The sequence below is a fragment of the Ctenopharyngodon idella genome, chromosome 10 (assembly GCF_019924925.1).
Source record: "Ctenopharyngodon idella isolate HZGC_01 chromosome 10, HZGC01, whole genome shotgun sequence".
Classification (NCBI taxonomy): Eukaryota; Metazoa; Chordata; class Actinopteri; order Cypriniformes; family Xenocyprididae; genus Ctenopharyngodon; species Ctenopharyngodon idella.
This window is the reverse complement of record NC_067229.1, coordinates 38,288,237-38,305,460: the sequence shown is the minus strand read 5'-3', so window position 1 is coordinate 38,305,460 and position 17,224 is coordinate 38,288,237. Positions and strand designations below refer to the sequence as shown.

Sequence of the window (17,224 nt, the reverse complement as noted above, 5' to 3'; positions counted from 1 at the left end):
GTTTGTGGAGTTGTTTAATCAGATCTTAAGACATTTAATGTCGTCTTTTATCTTCAGTTGACTTCATCTAAGGCTGCCGCTGGAAGTCAGCTATAGTTTTTGTGTTCCTCTGTTTGTCAGTGATTCTGCTTGTTAACAGCAGATGTTCATCACTAAGGCTCAATCATCATTCAGTTATCTAATTAACTTCAACACTGATTCAATGTTACCTTTTCACACTCTGAGGGTAAGTTTACATGACAGCGATGTACTAAAAACCTAAAAGTTTTTTCTTTGTACAGATGACAACATTATCAAAACTATCCCCGTTCACATGGCTCCGTGAAAATGACTAAAACACTGTATTATGCATGCTAGACAGGTAGTTGGCGATGTCACTTTGTAAAGAAAGACTACGCACCTGCACATACATGCATTCTTTTTCAGAGCACTCTTGACTCATCACGCCAAATGCTCATGCCTATCCACCTTATTTTTACAGTTTACTGCACTTTGATATTCTTCTCGACGGTTCAATGACTGTCAGTTTTCAGTGTCAGTTTTGTTCCATTAAGAGATTTCAATGACGGTTAGTTTTTGGTTGGTTATGAGATATCAATCGGTTTTGTTTGGTTATGAGATTTTAACAACAGTCAGTTTGGTTCTGTTATGAGATTACAATGGCAGTTGAATTTGAAACAAATCAAACTGTCAGTTTTGTTTAATTACGAGATTTCAGTGACAGCTGGTTTTGTTTGGTTACGAGATCTTAATGACGGTCAGTTTTGTTCCTTTACGAGATTTCAATGACAGGTGGTTCTTTTACAAGATTTTAATGACAGTTGGTTTTGTTCCATAACGGGATTTAAATGACAGTCGGTTTTCATTGTCAGTCAGTGAATTTTTAATTTGTTCAGTTACAAGAACTCAATACGGTATGTTTTGTTCTTTAACAAGATTTTAAAGACAGTCGGTTTTGTTTTATTGTGGTTGTTTTTATCTGTTATGAAATTTCAAAGCCAAAAATCAGTTTTGTTTCATTATGAAAGTTCAATGATGGATTTTTTCTTTCTTTACGAGACCTCAATGACGGTAGGTTTTGTTCCATTGTTCCTTTACAATATTTCAAAGATGTCTCAATGAGATAAAGGATACGGTTTTGTTTTGTTATGAGATTTCAACGACGGTTGGTTCTTCTGCTTCTAGATTTCAATAACGGTCAGTTTCAGTGATAGTCGGTTTTGTTCGGTTACGGGATCTCGTTGGTTTTGTTAGGTTACAAGATCTCAATGACAGTCAGTTTGGTTCTATAAGATTTCAATGACGGTTGAATTTGAAATGATGGTCAGTTTTGTTCAGTTATAAGATTTCAACACTGTTCGGTTTCATTTCATTACGAGATTTCAATGATAGTCGATTTTATTCAGTTACGTGATCTCAATGACGGTCAGTTTTGTTTCTTTACGAGATTTCAATGACGGTCGGTTTTTATTGTCAGTCAGTTTTGTTCAGTTACGAGATCTCAGTAAAGTATATTTTGTTCTTTTACGAGATTTTAATGACAGTTGGTTTTGATCCTCTACAAGACTTCAATAAAGGCTGTTTTTTCCATAATGAGATTTCAAAGTCAATCAGTTTTGTTCCCTAACAAGGTTTTAATGACAGTCGACTTTGTTCCTTAACAAGATTTTAAAGACAGTTGGTTTTGTTCCGTTACTAGATTTATATGATGGTCAGTTTTGTTTTCTTAAAAAGATCTCAATGATGGTCGGTTTTCAGTGTCAGCCGGTTTTATTCTGTAATGAGATTTTAGTGACGGTCGTTTTTGTTCCTTTACGAGATTTCAATAACGGCTGTTCTTTTTCATTACGAGATTTCAATGTCACTAGGTTTTGTTCCCTAACGAGGTGTTAATGATGGTCGGCTTTGTTTTTAACAAGATTTTAATGACAGTTGGATTTGTTCTGTTATGAGATTTCTATGATGTTCAGTTATGAGATCTCAATGATGGTAAGATTTGTTCAGGTGTGAGATCTCAATGATGGTCGGTTTTGTTCAGGTGTGAGATCTCAATGACGGTTGGTTTTGTGCCATTAAGAGATCTTGATGGTCAGTTTTATTCCATTATGAGATTTCAAAGACAGTCGAGTTTGAAGACGAAAATCTTTACAAGATCTCATTGACAGTCGGTTTTGTTCCTTTACAAGATTTCAATTATGATTGGTTTTGTTCGGTTACAAGACCTCAATAATTGTCAGTTTTGTTCAATTGTGAGATCTCAATGATGGTCGGTTTTGTTCCATTATGAGATTTCAATGATGGTATGATTCGTTCAGTTGTGAGAATTCAATGACGGTCGGTTTTGTTTCTACGCTCTTTTACGAGATTTCAAAGACAGTTGGTTTTGTTTCTTTATGAGATTTTAATGATGGTCAGTTTTGTTCCTTTTGGAGATCTCAATAGCAGTCAGTTTTTTTTTCTTTATGAGATTTCAATGATGGTTATGTTTCTTTATGAGATTTCAATGATGGGCTGTTTTGTTCCCTAACATCATTTTAATGATGGTCGGTTTTGTTTCATTACAAATTTTAATGACAGTTGGTTTTCAGTATCGGTTTTATTTGGTTACAAGATTTCAATGACAGTTCATTTTTCCGTTACGAAATTTCAATGACGATCAGCTTTGCTCTATTATGAGATTTAAATGACGGTCGGTTTTGTTTTGTTACGAGATTTCAGTGACAGGTCTCTATGCTCATCATTGACTGAACCACAGGCTCTACTCTTCAGCACAATGGTAACCTCACAAAACTCAGATAACAAAAACAGAACATTAAACACTAACTGGTCTCCAGATCTCAGCATCTTCACTTATTACAAACCACTCTGACTTATTTCTTCCATTCAAAGCTTCTTATTAAGAATTAACTGATGTTTAGATTTTGATGTTTTGTTGAAAATAATAAAGTTTGAAGTGGCTTGTGGAGGTAAGCATTTGCATTAGTTTGGCTTTTGACCTTTGACTCTTTAACTTTCATTTTTCTCTATCTGCTCCAACAAAAGAGTAACAGATCAGCTGATTAAAACTTCATGGAGCAACCTGATTTACTAACTTCAAGATTCTGATTTCTGGGAACATTATTGTGGATCTAGTATGCTACCACATAAAAAAAATCAACATGCAGAAGTTATTGGGACAAAAGCACATAGGCACACACACAGACATAAAGAATCAACGTATGAACCTCAACAATGGTGACAAAATTTTTAGTTTTACAGATCAACTCCGAACATCACAAAACAAGCTGCTAAAGTCACAAAAAGCTTTTTATTGTCACCATTGTTAAGGTTCATATGCTGATTCTTGATGTTTGTGTGTCTAAAAGACAGCCAAAAACACTTTATATATAATGGTTTTTAAAACAGCTGATTTTTTTTTTTTTTAATCTGATAATTTCATAATATCACTAGACTGTTGTAAAGCTGCAAACTAACACCTAAGAGATCAGACTCTGGATAAGAACAGTAAATCAGGCCACTACACCATGACTGAATTCTCACCAATAAAGAAAGACAGTAAAGGGTCAAGAGCCCAACTAAAGCAAGCGTTTACCTCCATAATGGTGACTTCAAACTTTATTAGCCTATTTTCAATAAAACATCAACTCCTAAACCTCTGTTCATTCTCATTAAGACATAAAGTCAAACTGGACTGTAATATGTGAGATCTAGAGAGATCTGTTAGCGTTTAATGTTACGTTGCTGCCAGTCATGTGACGGTGTTTTCAGCTTATTTAAATGAGATTTTACTTTAATTTTAAGGTTTTTGTTTTGCACCCTGTGCTGCCAATCATTTCACCATTTTGTTTTACTGTGAAGGTTTGATTGTATTAATTCAGGAAATACCTGTGAAAAAAGTGTTTTTCTGTATAAACAATGTGTATTACTGTAATTTGTCATTAATGTCATAATACTTAAAATAACAGCCGAGTTGATAATTTAGAGATAATTTTACAGAGTTTTGATTACAATTTAAAATAAAAGAAAACAACCTGAAAAAAAAATCAGTTATTTTCTTATTTTACAGTGTAGCAAATACATGTAACGTGTAACAAGGACACTGTAAAATAAAGTGTTACCTAAATAATATTTTTAAGAATATTAAAATAGAAAAAATTTCACAATATTGTATTTTTGATCAGATAAATGCAGGCTTGATGAGCATATGAGACTTCTTTCAAAAACATTAAAAACAGTAATGAAAAAAATGTGCATGTAAGTTGTAAGAACTAAATAAAGTACTATATCATTTGTGGTGTGAAACTAACTAACTGCATAGTGATGTAACATAGGGATTATTTTTGCCCCAGGGTTACACCCCTTATTTTCTGAGGTTTATTTAAACCCTTTATTCAGTACAGTTTATGGCGACTGTACTGGGGCGTTGGGCGGTGTAATGTGAAGTATGGACTATTTTACACCAGGGTGACACCCTTTATACAGCACAGCTTATTGCAACTGTACTGGGGCGTTAGAACCCACTCAGACCATAGGTTGATCAGACCTACTAGCCTCTCTAACACCTCTTCCCACAGCTACCCAGTCTCCCAGAAGGTCTCCCATCCAGATATAGACTGGGCTCAACCCTGCTTAGCGTCAGTGGGTGTGCAGGTAAAAGCTTCAGGTTGACCGCTGCCGGGCTTCCCAAACATCTTTCCAACCATAGACCCTCTTACGTAGAAATATAAATCTCAACAATGGTGACATGCTTCATGATACAATGCATTCTATAACAGAATATTAAGTTGAAATCAACTACACCTACAATAAAAAATATCTTATGCCATTTTACTTATCTAATAAAAGCATCTGGATTTAAGAATTTTTAGATGTTTAGACTGGAAACAAGACAAAAACACTAAACAAGAAAAGTTTTTTTACAGTGTAATACATTTATATTACAAACCCTGTTACTGCAACATGAGATCATGCTATATTGCAGAAATCAATTATAAAATTAAAAACACAAAAGCTATTCTGAGATGACACACAAAGACATCAAGAATCAGCACATGAATCTCAATAATGGTGACAATCAAAAGTGTCATGCCGCAATGCATGCTGGGAACAACAGTACAAAACTCCCAGCATGCATCACAGCATTAATAAATTATGCAGCTGAATTGTCCTATTGTTTTCTTTAATTCTAACTATTTGCTTTTATTTTTGCTTGGTTTTTGTTGTCTTTTAGTAGCTTTATGTGATGTCCAGATTTGATCTTATTGTCTGAATATTTTGTTGTCACCATTGTTGAGATTCATACGCTGATTGCTCATATCTGTGTTTGTCATTATAATCTATTGTTTTCTGCTCATGGTTTTCATTTTCAATTTTCTAACTGACTCCAAAAATACAGTGTGGCCTTATGTTGCAGGAAAACAGTTGTTTAATTTAAATGGCAAAACAACTATTATGTTCAAATGAAATCAATAAACCATTAATAGCTAAAAACCATCAGCTGATCTTGTTTCAGCTTTTGTGCTTTTTGCTAAACACACTGTCACAGCAGCCAAAGAAGACACATGTTGTAAGAGTTAAGAGCCCAACTAATAGAAACACCAATCACCATTATGGTGACTTCAAATGAAACAAGCGTTAAACTTCTGTTATTTCTCAATATGAACTTCTGTTAATGAATGACAAATATAAAGTCAATCTGGTTAGTAATATGTGAAGTTGTAATGCTGTTTGTGGAGTTTAATCCTCCTCTGCTGAGATCTGGAGAGATTTAATGTCTTTTTTTATCTTCAGTTGATTTCATCTAAGGCTTTGGCTGAAGTCAGTAGCTCTTGTTTCTGTTTGTCTCTTTTTTCTGTTCTCTTCTTTCCTTCAGTGATTCTGCTTGTTAACAGACTTGTTAATGCTAAAATGATTCTATAAATAATATATAAAGATTTTGTTGCTCAGTTAAGGTCTAGTTCTGGTTTATTTATTTGCTTTTGGTTGACATGTAGCATTGTTATGGCCTGCTTGTGGCTCAGATCTGGCAAACAGGACCAATTATTGGTCTTATATATTGCATGAAACATACATGAAACATGTACCATCTACAAGATAATCTGAATAAGAGCAGCCCTGCCTTCTTCCTTGTTCTACCAGCTTTTGTTTTCCTGTTGTGGTTTATCATGGCTATTTTTTTTACTGAGTTCTCGAGTGCATTAAAGTGCATCATATAAAGTACATCTACAGATTAGAAGGGTTTTATTAATGGTGTGATGGAATTTTTAATTAATCATAACTAACATTTCTTTTTCTTGCAGGAATAAGATTAATATGCTTTTGAAACCTAAATGTCCCCAATCCTTGAGTATGTCTAAATCATATTTGAATGTAACAAAAGGAGAAATGAAACTTAGGGACAGCTAGACAACTATCTAAATATAATAGCCCCATGATATTGGGTAGCCAATGAACTAATAAATGATTTGAGCAGATTTTTCTTTACCTAGTAACAGAAGGGTTTGACATATGAAGAGCCAATCATATTGTAGAATGCTTTACCATGCTCTTATTCTATATAAACTGTTGTATTCTTTTTGCTGGTGGGATTCTCTGTGATTGGTATGAGGTCCTCCGGCCGTGATTAAAGCATATTCTAAGGCGTCTGGAGTCTGTATGGGGTTTTGCTGTGCAGCAGGTTAGTGGGACACTAGAGATCTATTTCCCAGGTTTTAGTGTCAAAAAGGGTCAAGACGTTGACCGACTCAGCCGACATCGACTGGAGACACGCTAGAGTATAATTTGTCAATGAAGGCATTTCAACGTAGGCATTTCAGGGCGTCGATTTGAGACGACCCACGTAAACTTAAGTCAGGTGCGTAGGGGAAAATCTACCACAATTATTATAAATAATTATAAAATGGTAATTTAGCTTTAAAAAGTCTAACTTATGACTTACAATGCCTGGATGTTACATTCATGTCTGGCTGTTTCTGTTTGCTGTATTTGGTAAGCTTTTCTAATTATTTCTCTTTTTCTGTGTCTGCTTTTTTTGTGTTATTAATGCATCAGTGTATATTAGTAGTTTGAAAATGTTGCATATATATATATATATTGCATATATATTGCATATATTGCAAATGTTGCTATATATATATATATATATATATATATATATATATATATATATATATATATATATATATATATATATGTATATAGTATACATGAGAGTATACATTAGAGACCTGTTTTTTTTTTCTGGGTAATTTTGGATACATTATTACATTCTACATTTATGGCCAATATATCATAACTCACTTACTGCATATAGTCTGTCTTCTTTCACTCAAGTGTTTAAATCTGTTTATGGATAGTAATGACTATACATATTGATTTAACAGCAGAAGACATTCTTGAAGTTAACGTGGAGACGGGCTTATATAGACGTGTTGAACTCACTGGAATGTTACTTCATCAAGATGCTGTTAAGTCAGTGGAATGGACCAAACTAAAACCAAACAGATCACAAGTATGTCTTATATTTGTAAACAGTGGTAGCAGTAGTATCAAATGCTACAATGACTGCTGTGGAAAGGCTCATTTCTATTTGAACAATAACACCCTCATTCTGGAGAACGTGACAGCACAGGATGAAGGAGTCTTCAAGGAAACTATAGTTAGAAGGAACGGAACCCAAAAATCCCAAAACTTTACATTAATTATTCAATGTAAGTCCAGATGTACCAGTCATATTATTCATATGCATTTCATCTTTATCTGTTTGCTCATTAACACATTTCATTTTAAGACCCACCAATTGCAACAGAAATAGCGGTCTCATGGAACTCCAGCACATCTGTGACTCTCAAATGTGAAGTGAGCGGGTCATTTCTGCTTCTGATGTGGAAGAGAGAAAGAGTCCCCGTTCTAGAGAAACACAGACACTCATTCAGTGAGAGGAATCAAACTCTACACATCAGCAACATAACCAGTTCAGATTACGGGACGTACAGCTGTATTGTTTCAAATGCGTATGGAGAATCAGAACAGCACATAAATATTACTGGTGAGCAGTTTATTTGAATCCTAAAATGATGTCAGATTGTAATATCATATTCAGGACCAGAATTTAAACCTAAAAACATCGTGTTCTACGGCCTTTACAAATACCATCACAGTAAGACTTTCTCCCAAATACATGAACAATGTTGCTTTAGCAAAATAATAACTGTATGTTTATGAAACCCACAGCCTTCATGATTTAGGTTTATTCTGTGACTCAGGTCATGAATGTCAATAACACGTAATCTCAGCAAATGTTCTCAAAAACATCAGAAAGGAAAAAAAGATTAAATCATAGACAAAAACCAGAAAAAAATTTCCCCTTGAAAGAACTCTACAGCTACAAGCTACCTAAAACCTGAAATACAATTACAGCAACTTTTGTTTTTAAAAGACTTTATTTCATGCAGAATATTTTACTGTCATTGTATTTTAGGGCAAAGAGCAGAAAATGGCAGAACTACAGATGAAGGTATTAAAAATGAATCAATGTGTGTACATATATATTGTATTATTATACACCGTATTGCATTGTCATAATATCTGTGAAATATTCTTCACAGGGGATGCAGATAACACCCTTGTAATTTATCAGGTAATGGCCAATCAAAAGCATTAATAAACAGATGGAATAATAAAGTAATAATATTTAGATAGACAATAAAATGACTGATATCTTCCTTATTTTAAAGACCTGATATCTTCCTTATTTTAAAAGTTTTGAGGCTTTTATTCCACATCTATTAGCTTTGAGGCCTCAATATGTTAATGCAAACTTACCATTGCAAACTGGTAGTAGCAAACGCTGTCATATTTCTTATAGCTGTTGATCATATTTATAGTATAGTATATCATGTTATATTTTATACAATCCACCTTCACTTTAGCTTGAAAGTGGATTGTATCAGTATTACTTTGACATGTTGTGTGATACTTCAAAATTGACCTTGCTGCTTAATTTTCTCACAATAGAGTGGTGCAGGTAAATTTGTAGGCCAAAACACGCAAATGATTTAGCATTTTAGCACTTCCATGTCCCTCGTCCCGAAGTTAATGTTTTGTTAATGTAAAGGTCTGTGGTTAACACAAGTGCATTATACTTTCAGGTTTTATTCTACAACATAAAATACATAAATATTACCCCGCACATGATTTTTTTAAGCTGTTACGTTGTCTTGAAAAAGGCGGTTACTAACAGGTGGCTAAATGGGTCTACTGAGACTGTCTGGGAGATTAAATGTCTGTTTTAACAGCTTTGTTGTGTTCATAATTGTGCTCTTATAGATTATTCTAACTCAAACTTTCTGGGAAAATGTTTTTTTAGATAAAAACTGAAAGAGTTGTCTCTGGCTTAGTGGTGATGATGTTATAGTTGTGTGCCTGTGCTGTAGTTCGTTTATAGCCTACCTTTAGCTTTTTGCTTTTTACTTCATTACCATGCCAATCTCTCCGAGAGTTGTCATGGTAATTGATATTGTAATTTTACTGTATTTGGTCTTGGCAGAATAGATCTGCTATTCTGCTGCTGCTGCAGAGCAAGTACCGAGACTTCCAATACATTCACAGACATTGCTGTGAGAATATAAGACATGCTGCTGCTGCATATGTAACACATGAAATAACCCCCTGTAGCAGATCTATACAGGTGGAGCTGGGGAAGGTGGAGGGTTTCTGAAAGCACGCTGCAGACTGTTAACAGCAAACTACCAGTATTTGAATGTTGAGATGCAACAGCAACCAATCAGCTGCGCTATGTATCATAAACCTTTGTTGATCAAAGAGCTTGTTTTTTGTGATAAAGCCTATGGAAAAATCCTTTTGGGTTTTGTCGAGGGAACCAGTGTGATGCTAACTGCCAGTTGGCCTACAAAGTGACATTATACCTGCACCACTCCACAAACTGCACTGCGCTGTGTATTCTAAAGTGATCATGCGCTGTCAAGTCATTTCATGGGGTCTTTAAGTCTTGAACTCTTTCTATCTAGTGGAATGCTATGAATGAAAAATGTATTATATGTTTATGATTTTCTTAATATTTTTTTTTTTTAATAATACCTGTTTACTTTGACCACTCCTGTCTCTCAGGAAGTGCCTGACTTTCAACAGGTGACTCCTTTGCCATACGTCTACACAGACTTCATTAAGCTGAAAGAGCCCAATCAGGCCTCCGCTGCAACGCAACACTTTGAGGACTTTGGTTACTCTGAGGTTGGACCCACATGCAGGGCAGATCCAGTTCTTCAGTATTGTGATGCTGGAGAGGAATGACAACTAATATAAGAGACTACAAAACACATTGGACTTAAAACAGTCAGCGAATACTAACACACTTTCATATTCATGAATCTGTGCAGCGCAACTTACAAGAGCATCAGAGTCAGACGAGCAGGGGGAAAATACATGTTTACATCCTCATCAACCACCAGATGGCAGCGAAAAACAGCTGAAAGCAGCAGTTTGACCATGTACAACCATAATTGTTTCTGATCCTTGAAAAAAACACAAGTAGCAACAATTTGGATGGACAATCTTCTGAATAATCGTTTCAATTACATTCAATAAGCATCATTCTGAAAAAGAACAGAAGAAACTTGTTTTCTTTCTTGCACTTGGTACTGGATAAGTATGAACGCCCAGGGCCGGTTCTATACCTTTTGAAGACCCTGGGCAAAATTTGTGGAGGCCCCATGCACCACATTCCTCTTAATAAAAAGCACTTTTTATTAAAAAATGTGTATATTTTTACTGATATGTCCATATTAATCAAACTTTAACTAAGGTAATCTCTTAATTGTTTGTGGAGGATGCTACCATTTTTTTTTTTTTTTTGCAGTAATTTGTTCAGTAATTTATTTACAGTTCCTGGACACCACTTCAGTAAATGAACATCAGAGTTTTCAACATTTTTTCCTAGCTGGGTATGGACACAATTTCCCCCTCCGTTTGAACCATTAGATACACTGTAAAAAAAAAAAATCCAAATTTTACGGAAAATAACTGATTTTTTTTTTTTTTTTTACGGTCATTTTCTTTTATTTTAAATTATACTCAAAACTCTGTAAAATTACAAACAATGTATGTAAATTAACAACTCGGCTGTTATTTTATGTATTATGACTTTAATGAAAAATTACAGTAATTCATATATTTTTTACAGAAAATGTACTGTATTTTTTATACAGTATTTTTTCTGTTTTCTTAAATTACAAACAAATGTATGTAAAATTACAAAAATAATCAGTAATTAAACAGTAACAAAACAGTTAAATGATAAAACGGTCAAATTAATGGAAGCCAAAAACCCTGTAAAATTAAAGTAAAATATCCTAATTTAAATAAACCGTTATTTTACAGGTATTTCCTGAATTATTACCTTCACTTTAAAAAAAAAAAAATCCTAAAAAAACAAAAAAACAAAACAAAAAAACGGTCAATGACTGGCAGCTACGGCTGCCAAACAAAAACCATAAAATTAATGTAAAATATTCTAATTTAAATAAAGTGCAAAAAACTTTAAGAAAAAATTTCTTTAAATGTAAAAAAAACACTGTTATTTTACAGGTATTTCCTGATTTGATTCAAATGACTGACAACAGCAGAACATCAGACACAAACAGATCTCTCAAGATCTCAGCATCTTCATTTATTACAGTCTAGACTTTATTTCTTTTATACAAAGGTTCTTATTGAGAATTAACAAAGATTTAGATGTTGATGTTTTATTGAAAAAAAAAAAAAAGTTCGATGTCACCATTATGGAGGTGAGCGTTTGCTTTAGTTGGGCTCCTGACCCTTGACTTTTTCCATGTTAGTTTTTCTCTGAATGTGTTTTGTTAATATCAATTCAGGACATATGAATAAAACAAGTGTTTTGTTCTGTAGAAATGTTTTGCACTTTATTTAAATTAAGATATTTTACATTTATTTTACAGACTTTGATTGGCAGCCTTTGCTGAAAGTCATTTGACCTTTTTTTTTTTTTTTTTTAAGATTATGTTTTGCAGTGAAGGTGTTTTATTGTAATAATTCAGGGAATACCTGTAAAATAACAGTGTTTTTCTGTAGAAACATTTTAATGAAAATTTATGTTAAAGTTTTTTACACTTTATTTAAATTAGAATATTTTACTTTCATTTTAAGGTTTTTGTTTGGCAGCCGTAGCTGACAGTCACAGTCATTTTTTTACGATTTATTTTTTTACAGTGTATGTATGACAGTCATTAATGGGTAGGATGGAAACTTACGATCTCTCATAGATAAGAGGTGATAGATAAATGACTTTCAGAGGTATTGGGAGAGCACAAGTGGTTTGTCTTGCATGACAAACTCTGTTAAAGATAACAGGGTAGCCCTGCCTTCTTCCTTGTTCTACCAACTTTTGATTTCCTGTTGTGCTTTAAAGTGGCTATTTTTTTTAACTGAGGCAACTGTTTCGAGAGCATTAAAGCACATCATATAAAGTACATCTACAGATTAGAATGGTTTCATTAATGGTTATAAATTATAATAAAATGGTAATTTAGCTTCAAAAAGTCTAACTTTTGACCTACGATGCCTGAATGTTACATTTATGTCTGGCTGTTGCTGTTTGCTGTATTTGGTAAGTGTGTAGGGCAGGCTATAATGATTTCTCTTTTTCTGTGTCTTCTTTTGTGCTATTAATGAACCAGTGTATATTAGTATTTTGAAAATGCTGCATGTATAGTATACAGGAGAGAATACATTAGAGACCTGTTTTTTTTTTGGGGGGGGGGGATAAATTGTACATTCTACATTTATGTTCAGTATATCACCATTATGTGCTATTGTGCTTATAGTCTGTCTTCTTTCACTCAAGTGTTTAAATCTGTTTATGGATAGTAATGACTATACATATTTATTTAACAGCAGAAGACATTCCTGAAGTTAAAGTGGAGACGGGCTTATATAGTCGTGTTAATCTCACTGGAATGTCACTTCATCAAGATGCTGTTAAGTCAGTGCAATGGACCAAACTAAAACTAAATCAACCAGAATTATGTCTATTGTTTGTAAACAATAGTACCAATGGTACCAAATGCTACAATGACTGCTGTGGAAAGGTTCATTTCTATTTGAACAATAACACCCTCATTCTGGAGAACGTGACAGCACAGGATGAAGGAGTCTTCAAGGAAACTATAGTTAGAAGAAATGGAACTATAAAATCCCAAAACTTTACATTAATTATTCAGTGTAAGTCCAGATGTATCAGAGTCATATTATTCATATGCATTTCATCTTTATCTGTTTGCTCATTAACACATTTCATTTTAAGACCCACCAATTGCAACAGAAATAGTGGTCTCATGGAACTCCAGCACATCTGTGACTCTCAAATGTGAAGTGAGCGGGTCATTTCTGCTTCTGATGTGGAAGAGAGAAAGAGTTCCCATTCTAGAGAAACACAGACACTCATTCAGTGAGAGGAATCAAACTCTACACATCAGCAACATAACCAGCTCAGATTACGGGACGTACAGCTGTATTGTTTCAAATGCATATGGAGAATCAGAACAGCACATGTATATTACAGGTGAGCAGCTTGTTTGAATCCTAAAATTATGTCAGATTGTAATATCATATTCAGGACCAGAATTTAAACCTAAAAACATCTTTAAACACAAAGGCCCTATGAAAATAAAAAAGTTTTGAGGCTTTTATTCCATATCTATTAGCTTTGAGGCCTCAATATGTTAATGCAAACTTACCATTGCAAACTGGTAGTAGCAAACGCTGTCATATTTCTTATAGCTGTCGATCATATTTATAGAAAAGTATATCATGTTATATTTTATACAATCCACCTTCATTTTAGCTTGAAAGTGGATCGTATAAATATTACTTCGTCCTGTTGTGTGACACTACAACATTTATTTTGCTGCTTAATTTTCTCACAATAGAGTGGTGCAGGTATATGACGTCAGAACCCAGAAATCTAATTCGCCGCTGGCTCCTTTGAGATTTTCCTGTGGGGTTTTATGATGAGACTTTTTGATTTATGTGTAAAATAAAGCCTGTTGTAAACATAACTTGACAATACTTTGATGTTTTACAGCATAAGATGCACACACCCATAGCAAAAATGCTAATTTTGAAGCAGTTCATGTTGATTTTTGAAAAGGTATGTTTTTAATAAGTAACTAGATAAGACAGCTTGGGGTGTGAGTGTAGGGTGTGCTTCTGTGGGTGGAATAAAAATATGGCAGGACTTTTACTTTCTGACCCCTGGATTTTCCACCTCTGGTGAGTGGTGACTTCTATGATCATTTATTGTAAGTTTTGATTAATCCTCTTTGTTTTTGGTTTACTTGAAATTTTCTAGTTTGATTTATATATTTCTTTATTGTGGGGTTAGTAGGGAGATGGGTGCCATTTTATTTACTTTTCCTCCTATTTATGTTAGCTAGGGAGTTAGCTTATTTTTCTGTACTTTTGTTTTCTTTTCTTTTAGTTTAGGTAATTTGGTTAACGAGGAGTTAGATTGATTTATGTTTGTTGTTTTGGCAATACCCCCTTCTGACTCTAATAACCCTATTTTTTGTAAATAAAAACTACTTTCTTTTGTGAAATATGTGGTTATTTGAGTTGTTGTGAAAATTCTGGGGCTGAAGTATGTTTTCATGCTGTTGCACACTCATTCACCACCATCCATTTTTGCTGTTGCGTTCCTTCCCCTAGACTAGCAAAAGTTATTCATTCAAGAACAGCGAGTAAATTTTCTTTTTGCGTTTTGTTATTTTATTAACATAATTATAAAGACAGCAGCAGGAATATTAGGCTGTTGTCACTTTAAGAGCTGCACAGACCTAATATACTGCATTTTCTTTGTCAACTGTTTACGTTCAGTTAAGACATAACCAACTGTGTTTACGATGATATTTTGTGTGTATTTGTCTGTTCAAATGCAATAAAATGCAGAAGAGAACTCAGTTCAGTATCACGCACTATTCAGTATGAGAGGCGGCTTTCTTGCTTTGGATGTGTGCGCAACACAGAAAACAGTGTACGAGTCTTCTTGCGCTTGAATTGTTTTAAAACCACATTAAAATTACTTTTCTGTGTGCGCTTTGGATGTGTGTGCAGCACAGAAAACAGTGTATGGGTCTTCTTGTGCTTGAATGGTTTAAAATCACATTAAAATAACTTTTCCTGTGCATGTGCTCTGGATGTATGTGCAGCACAGTAAACAGCGCACAGGTCTTCTGCTGCTTGAATGGTTTAAAGTCATATTAAAATGCACACAAAGGAATCGATAAAAGGAATCGAAATTTTAATTTTATAACAAATATCCGATTCCTGACCTTAAGTATCCGATTCCAGAATTGGAATCTATTTCGATTTCCAACCCTAGTTTTTGCAGCCTCTTTGTACATGCTCTTACAAACTATTTTAACTCAAACTTTCTGGGAAAGTTGCCAGAAGCTTATGGTGGTGACACTGAAGTCACGGGACCGTGGTGTAGTTTGTTTATAGCCTACCTTTAGCTTTTTACCTCTGGTGACTGCATTTAGGCTTCAAAATTCATAAAAGTTGTGCTGATCTGTGAAAATTAACTTGATGGACAAAATGTGTAAGTTTCATAAACTTTTGCTGATCACAGAGCTTGTTTTTTTTGTGATAATCCAAAAGCCTATGGAAAAATCCTATTGGGTTTTGTCAAGGGAACCAGTGTGATGCTAACTGCTGGTTGGCCTACAAAGTGACGTCATAGCTGCACCGCTCCATTTCCACAAACTGCGCCGTGTATTCTGAAGTGATCATGCACTGTCAAGTCATTTCATGGGGTCTTTAAGTCTCGAAAAAAACATTTGCATCCAGCAGAATGCTATGAATGATAAATGTACTAAATGTTTATGATTTTCTTAATATTTTGTTTTTAATAATACCTGTTTACTTTGACCACTCCTGTCTCTCAAGAAGTGCCTGACTTTCAACAGGTGACTCCTTTGCCATTCGTCTACACAGACTTCATGAAGCTGAAAGAGCCCAGTAAAGACTTTGGTTACTCTAAGTTTGGATCAACATGCAGGGTGGAAACAGTTGTTCAGTATTGTGATGAATAGTCCACAGCGTGACCTGATGCTGGAGAGGAATGACAACTAAGCATGTTGGAGTTAAAACAGCGAATATTCATGAAAAAAACGAATATTCATGAATCTGGTGCAGCGCAACTTACCAGAGCCAGAAGTCAGAGTCAGAAGAAATTTTCCACTGTTCCTTTAGCCACTGGATTTTAGATATGACCATTTCAAGATGTCAATTAGGAAAAGACCTTTAAAATCTCCTGACACTTTTGTATCACCAATACATTTAGGGAGGTATCATTTAAAATTGTTCATACTGGTGTAGAATACTGGTGACTTCAAAATTTGGTTTATCTTTATCCACAAATGTAGATGGGAAGTGAAAACAAAAACTAATTTTAAAACAGAAATAGGTCACTACTTGTATACATTAAAAGAAACAACAAATAACAAAGCGAAATCTTTAATCTAGTCTTTGAATAATTTGTACCTCTTTGTACTTGTTTATAGATATGTGAATTTCTTACTGCTTTCTCTTCTCTTATTTTATTTTAATTATATTTGTTTATCATAATATATGATTTGATGTAATTATTACTGCCCTTCATGTTCATTGTTCAAAAGATTGCAATAAAAAAGGTTTACATGCTGATCAACCACCAGATGGCAGCAAAAACAGCTGTTACAACAATTACATTCTTAAGCATCATTCTGAAAAAGAACAGACTTGTTTCTTCTCTTGCACTTGGATAATGTATATTTTCTGTCCAGACTCAGTCCTGGAGAGTTTAGCTCCAACTTACCACAACACACCTGACTGGAAGTTTCCTGTATGCCTAAAAACCTTGATTAGCTGGTTCAGGTGTGTTTAATTGGGGTTGGAGCTAAACTCAGCAGGACAGTAGCCCTCTAGGAGCAGGATTGGACACCCCTGATGTAGAGCAGGGGTTCCCAACCACATTTCTGGAGCCTCCCCAACACTGCATGTTTTCCATGTCTCCTTAAACAAACCCACCTGATTCAGATCATCAGCATATCAGTCGAGACTCCAAGACCTGAAATGGGTGTGTCAGATAAAGGAGACATGCAAAATGTGCAGTGTTGGGGGGGCTCCAGGAATGTGGTTGGGAACCCCT

At 34.5% G+C, this 17,224-nt stretch overlaps 1 long non-coding RNA gene across 3 annotated transcripts; it reads left to right on the top strand.

Moving 5' to 3' along the window:
* Window positions 1-6,470: 6,470 nt before the first annotated feature.
* Window positions 6,471-16,740, top strand: LOC127520758 (uncharacterized). Of its 3 annotated transcripts, none has more exons than XR_007932194.1 (9): window positions 6,471-6,853; window positions 7,386-7,709; window positions 7,790-8,047; window positions 8,480-8,515; window positions 8,607-8,638; window positions 10,129-12,643; window positions 12,931-13,257; window positions 13,340-13,597; window positions 16,002-16,740. It is a non-coding gene; the product is annotated as an uncharacterized LOC127520758 (long non-coding RNA). The 3 variants fall into 3 exon arrangements; XR_007932193.1 differs by having other exon boundaries at window positions 6,472-6,676; window positions 7,383-7,709; XR_007932192.1 differs by having other exon boundaries at window positions 6,472-6,987; window positions 7,383-7,709.
* Window positions 16,741-17,224: the final 484 nt, after the last annotated feature.